The sequence below is a fragment of the Helianthus annuus genome, chromosome 1 (assembly GCF_002127325.2).
Source record: "Helianthus annuus cultivar XRQ/B chromosome 1, HanXRQr2.0-SUNRISE, whole genome shotgun sequence".
NCBI classification, from domain to species: Eukaryota; Viridiplantae; Streptophyta; class Magnoliopsida; order Asterales; family Asteraceae; genus Helianthus; species Helianthus annuus.
In genome coordinates, this window is record NC_035433.2 from 104,762,637 (window position 1) to 104,767,938 (window position 5,302).

General features: G+C 34.4%; 1 long non-coding RNA gene across 6 annotated transcripts; it reads left to right on the forward strand.

Moving 5' to 3' along the window:
• The first annotated feature begins 283 nt into the window (after positions 1–283).
• LOC110872595 lies at positions 284–5,065 on the forward strand. 6 transcript variants are annotated; one of them, XR_004892604.1, is made up of 6 exons: positions 284–628; positions 810–927; positions 1,302–1,484; positions 1,827–1,936; positions 2,078–2,217; positions 4,817–5,065. It is a non-coding gene; the product is annotated as an uncharacterized LOC110872595 (long non-coding RNA). The 6 variants fall into 6 exon arrangements; XR_004892603.1 differs by lacking the exon at positions 4,817–5,065 and adding an exon at positions 2,599–2,857 and having other exon boundaries at positions 286–700; XR_002554549.2 differs by lacking the exon at positions 4,817–5,065 and adding an exon at positions 2,599–2,857 and having other exon boundaries at positions 287–628.
• Positions 5,066–5,302: the final 237 nt, after the last annotated feature.

The window sequence follows — 5,302 nt, forward strand, 5'->3', positions numbered from 1 at the left end:
AATTACGAATCAAACTTGCTATAAATGGAAAGTACCAAATAGCCGGGCGTTACAGGAGTTGACGTGGCACTAGCTGATTGGTGGTGCGTAAGAGAGGGGACTCCCCTCTTAGGGGAGTGCCCTCTCACCCTAACATCCGTGGTCAATATCTATATACTATATATAAGCATTTCCCATGTCTAAAATAGTAATTTAACCCCAACTTTTTAAGATGGCAGACTAAAAGTCTCAAACAAAACCTATATTTTTACATTTTTCTTCCCATCTTACCCTTCGCTCCCTATATCCCCTTCCCCTATCAGATATTTAACACCACTGTTATCATCGGTTTCTTCCAATTCAATCGTTCTCTTCAATAAGGGTTTATGACTGAATCTCTACAGCCGCATAAGGAATTCGATGGATTACGCCAACTGAAATCAATTACCCCATACGTTTCATTCCTGCAATTATTTAACACCGAACCCATCATGGAATTGGGTAGGGTTTTCACCCCTGCCCCAACTCATCGGCCTTGTTGTTCTGGGATTCTTTTTCGATTTATGGGATGTTGTTAATGGGTATGAACAGGGTTTAGACATTGCACAAAATCAAAGAAGATGTAATCGGGAGAACCGAATCCACGACTGTAAGTTTTAAATCATTCGATTTGTTGATTCCAAACAAAAGTTTTCACTTCTAATTTACAACAGATTTCATGGTATTGTTTGCTAAATGATTTGTAAAGTTTTCATCTCATTCCACTTTGGATTTCGATTACTCTTCCTATTCAAACTGTTTTGATTTAATTGACGATTGTGTGACTTTAGTTTAGGTTTATTCATGGCGATTTTGCAATTAGGGCTGCAGATACAAGAGGGAAGCATACAATTCTAGGGCTGAATTGAAGACGCTTATTTTTTTCAACAAGAAACTCCCCATTTGGAGGTTTGGTTTCTTTATTTTTATTTTTCTTAATTTTTGGAATTTTTGAATTTGTTATCTTTGTTGGGTTTATTGCTGCTTGTATGTAATTGGGTTTAGTTTAAAGTTTGAAACCTTTTGTTTTGTTTTTTTTCCTTGAGTTTAAGATGATAGATGGTATTCAATGGCTATTTCTTGTTAATATTTCTTAGAAATTGAGACTCCGTTGTCAAAAATTTTGTTTGTCATTTTTCATTTTGACTCTTAATTTGTTTGTGTATGATCAAAGTTTGAAGCTTTTTATTTTGTTATTTGTTTCTTTGAATCTAATATATGAAACTTGTATTTCATGATTAATGTAAAAAACTTAAGTACATTTTGAGTTTATATGCTTATAGGGGAAAGCTTGGATCTAGGTACACAAGATTGCAAGCGGCACTCAAGGTGCTAACGGCTCGCATGTCGCCCAGACGCAAAAACTCCATGTTACCGTGACAGGTCCTAAACTTCATGTGGCCTAAACTTTTTCTCATTTGGCGCTACTTTTATGAGGGCCTTTTTTGTCATGCTCTGCATTGAAGGTTAGTTATACATTTCTCTTGCTTATTATGCATGATTATTATTGAATATATATAGATGAAAAAGAGTTTCATAAGCGCAGAAGTTTGCAACGATTACGATGTTAAGATTGATTTCTAAAGTTTGAAAAATGGGTGGGTGAAGTATGATTCAAAACGCGTTCAGGTCATAATTGGTCATGACATGAGTTTAGATGATTTCCTTCTTACATCCCAATTATTAAAGTTGTTTAGGTCCAAACTTGACAAATTGGGTTGGGCTGGGTTTATTGTGCGAGCACCGTTTTTGTTCATTTTTAGTTATTATTTCTTATTAATAGTGACTTTTGATGTGCTCTCATGTAGGTGATCAAAGGGATTAAAGAATATTAGATAGGCTTCGGGATGAAAGCCAAGCAAAAGTTGATGAGCTTAAAGAAAGAACTAATTATTACATCACTCACCAGCTCATTCAGGTACACTATAATGGTATTAGTTATATAAAGAGGGTAAAACTTTTTGGCATGATTTGTTTTAGACACTTCACTAAAGCATATTTTGTTGTTGAGACTTTTGCTTTTTTCAAGTTAATATCGATACTGTTTTTTATTTTTCAGCTTGTTTTGCATAAATATGACCCAGATCCAGCAGCAAAAGCAGTTGTTGCATCTGTTCTTGCATCAAAATTTGGTGCAGATTCGGGTCTGAAAGTGATTCTTGGAGATGAATTACAAGTGCTCTAATGTTAGACCCATAGGTATATTCTAAACCTTAGTCTCAAATGCATCACAAGTTAATAGGTGTTTGGATGTGCATATTTCACAGTGATTATCACCGGTTCAAGAATCAAAACCAGATAGTTTGGTAATCAAATAGGGGTACTTAGGTAATTTGACACTTGATTGAGTAGTGAATTACTTTTTTTTTTGTATGTAGTTATCATGCTGAAAATAGTTTATACTATTAATATACTTATCGTAAGCTATAAAAATAATTTATAGATAGATAATTATTATTTAATATTGATGGTCACCATAAAAAGTTTATATAATTAATTAGTTGTTTTCTTATACATGTAAAAACTATTTGTGACAAATTGAGAACATATGGGCTAATGAAGTATGAACTTGGGGCACAGGCTTGGGCTTGTTCAAAATCGGCTACTAAGATGGTTGTGGGTCCGGGAACCGGTAAGCTATGGATCATGTGCAAGCAAGATGATGCCCCTGATCCCTACTTGTTAATGTTCCTTTTAGTCATTTTTTTGCATGGTATCATTGACACTTTTTCATTCTTTTATTCCTTAATATCTTCTGTATCCAGTGCACATGACCACTTTGAACTTCAATTTGTACATTTTTTAATGTGCAATTCAACGTTAGTTGTGTCTTTGGTTTGACTTTTTGGGTCAAAGCTTGACTTCACATCATATGTTTATTGAGTTCCCATGCTCATTGCAAAGAAAATGATATCTGGTGATTTAGTAATAACATTTGAGTAGTGGGAGATTTAGTAAGACTTATCGAGATATCTGGTGATTCTACCAAATCTTAGGTAATTGTTTTTAAAATTATATTGTTCTTTAAAATTCTAAATACATAGAGAGATGAGTATGGGATGGACCAAGAGAGTGGAAGGGGTAGTTTACTATTAATGTTTTTTCATTACATTTACCTCTGTTATTATTACTTTTTGACTCAAAAGTTGTATATACGTTATTATTTTCTAAATAAAAGCCATATCATAAACCAAAGGGGTCGTGGTCGTGACCCATTCGCAAAGGCAAAGCTTTTAAGACCAAGCGTAGTCGTAGCAAAACAGGACGTTTTTTTTTTGTCCGAAAACGCAGAACAATGTTTGAGTCTCGGCCCCCTGGGGCGTTTTTCTTGGATTTTAATGTGTGTTTACATAAGGTTAAGATGTTTGTGTTAAAAGGGTATAATAGTAAAATTGTAGGTAGATATTGTTTAGTAGACACCAGTTTACCCGCCCTGGTACGCCTAACCTGCATTTAATAACGCGTAACCAACACTGCGCGCATAACCGGCACCTAAACGCATGAAACGACGTCGGAATGCGCGTAACAGGCATTAAACACATGTAACTGGCATTGGTTACTCGTGTAAAGCCGGTTTCGTGTCGAGTGCTGCGTTCAGTGCTTACCAGGCTGGGTTACGCGCATGTCCCAGACCGGATACACGTAACTAGAGTAAAAACGCGTAATACACGATTTTGGCTATTTACTCTTGGATTTATGATGTAAATATTTGTTTATTAATGTCACCATTCGACACTGCTATACGAGTCCATTTAAATTCTGTTGTCTGGTTATTAATATCGTTCTCAGCTATATCGCACCTGATTTGTTTCACCGAGAACTCCACATGTTTAGCGTTGATACCCAATCTCACTGGTCCCTGACGTTTTGAATAGTCTGCTGCACTAGCAAACTATGAAGCTGACCCATTTGCTCCTTTTCATGTACTGTTGAGTGTTAGGGATATTGCCCTCCATTCCAAGTCCAAATTTTACTTTTACATTTACTAATACTAATTACTAAAGTACACAGAATAGCTACAATAATGTTTGATTTCAAAACACATAAAAACTTGGGGTGTGAATTTCTAACACGGCCTGAAAACCCAACACGAATCTAACACGGAATTCGCGAGTTTAGGTTTAGTCTAAACGGGTTCGGGTCAGTTTCAGCGAACCCGTTTAGGTAAACGGGTCAGGTTCGGGTCAACCTGGTCGGGTTGGCGGGTTGAGCCGTTTAACACATTTATACTATAATATTATAATTTTTTACAATATATTTTATGTCATAATGATTATAACTTAAAAAAACAAATTAACATAGATTTTATTTTATAATTTAATTTATACTATAATATTATAATTTTTTACAATATATTTTATGTCATAATGATTATAACTTAAAAAAACAAATTAACATAGATTTTATTTTATAATTTAAATATGATATTATTATATACATTTGTGCTTTTATAGTAAATTTTAATTTTAATATATGAACTTCAGAAAAAATTAAAAAAATCGGGTTGAATGGGTCGTGTTCGGATCAACCCACAAAATCTCGGTTATGTTCGGGTACATATGTATGATACGATTTTCGGGTTCGGGTCGAGTTTGGGTTCGTGTAAAATTTTCGGGTTCGGATCGGGCGGAACCTGCCAATCTGCGAACACGACCCGAATCCACCGCATTTAATCTCCCTTGATATATGTGTTTATCTGTTAGCAATTTGTTTTTTTTAGAAAAATCTCGATATATGTGTTTGTCTGTTAGCAATCTGGCTTTTTAGAAAAATCACGATTTTGTTTACGTGTTTGCAGATTTTCTTTCCTGCGATGACCAAATTCATTTCAACTTTAGGTCCTCAGTCACATTTCATCTTTAGCAGTGTGACATCTTTTGTTTACAATGACAACATCAACAACAATTCATAAACTAATAGACGGGTATAATGATGTAAATTATCGATGTTGTGATTGTCATTCATACCCTAACATAAAGCGGAACAATTTATAAACTAATAGACGAGTATAATGATGTAAATTATCGACTCCGCCGCAACGCGCGAGTTTCTCACTAGTAATACATAATGTGCCACTTGGTAGAAACTCTTATGTCTTAATGAGAGTGAGGTTTTGAGTTTAATCCCAAACAAGGAGTAGTTTAGGATTAAATTTGATGTAAAATAGGATTAAGTAAACATTCTCATTCTCATTCTCATTCTCAATATATTAAAAAGACAAGACAATAAACAGTCCTTTTAATATATAATAATTGTTTTATTGCCATTAAAAATATATATATAA